Raw genomic sequence first — 575 nt, forward strand, 5'->3', positions numbered from 1 at the left:
CGGGGCATAAAACCCTAGCACCGAACACCGGACGTCCATGAAAGCACTCGAGTCCCGGACCTTCCCGTCTCCTGCCAAACATTTCCCAGTGCCCAGTATTCTGGTATTTATATCAGACGAACGCTCGAAATCTTAGTTTGATGAATTAAAAAAACTACTTTTTAAAGGACCTATCTAATTGCTAAGAGAGTATTTATTATGATGTATATTAGGACGAACTCGGTGAAATGTTAAAACAGTTCTGCCTGACTGAACGGTGTCTAGTGTTAAGCATTGTAAACCTACCGTGACAGGGCCTTCAGTGTGCAATAAAAGACACGAAGCGTTTTCATTACAACATGAAAACACTTTGATGGATTTCAGTGTTCTCTTAATTAATGGATATTTGCACGAGCAGTGATCAGTATTCAGAATGTTAAACGTAGATTTTATGAGTGATTTTTCTGAAGAACCGTAGATAAAGCAAATCTGGAAGTCACTATATGATATTTCGAAACACACACACAGGCCCGATTTTTAAGTGCATCCAATAAATGATTAATGACAACATGATGACACGTTTGTTGTGTGTATTT

At 38.6% G+C, this 575-nt stretch overlaps 1 protein-coding gene across 1 annotated transcript in view; it reads left to right on the forward strand.

Annotated features, from left to right (window-relative positions):
• Positions 1–575, forward strand: part of LOC119592019 (multiple PDZ domain protein-like) — a gene marked incomplete at its 5' end in the record, with an annotated part of 15,228 nt that overhangs the window by 608 nt on the left and 14,045 nt on the right.

This window comes from Penaeus monodon, chromosome 29 (genome assembly GCF_015228065.2).
Source record: "Penaeus monodon isolate SGIC_2016 chromosome 29, NSTDA_Pmon_1, whole genome shotgun sequence".
NCBI classification, from domain to species: Eukaryota; Metazoa; Arthropoda; class Malacostraca; order Decapoda; family Penaeidae; genus Penaeus; species Penaeus monodon.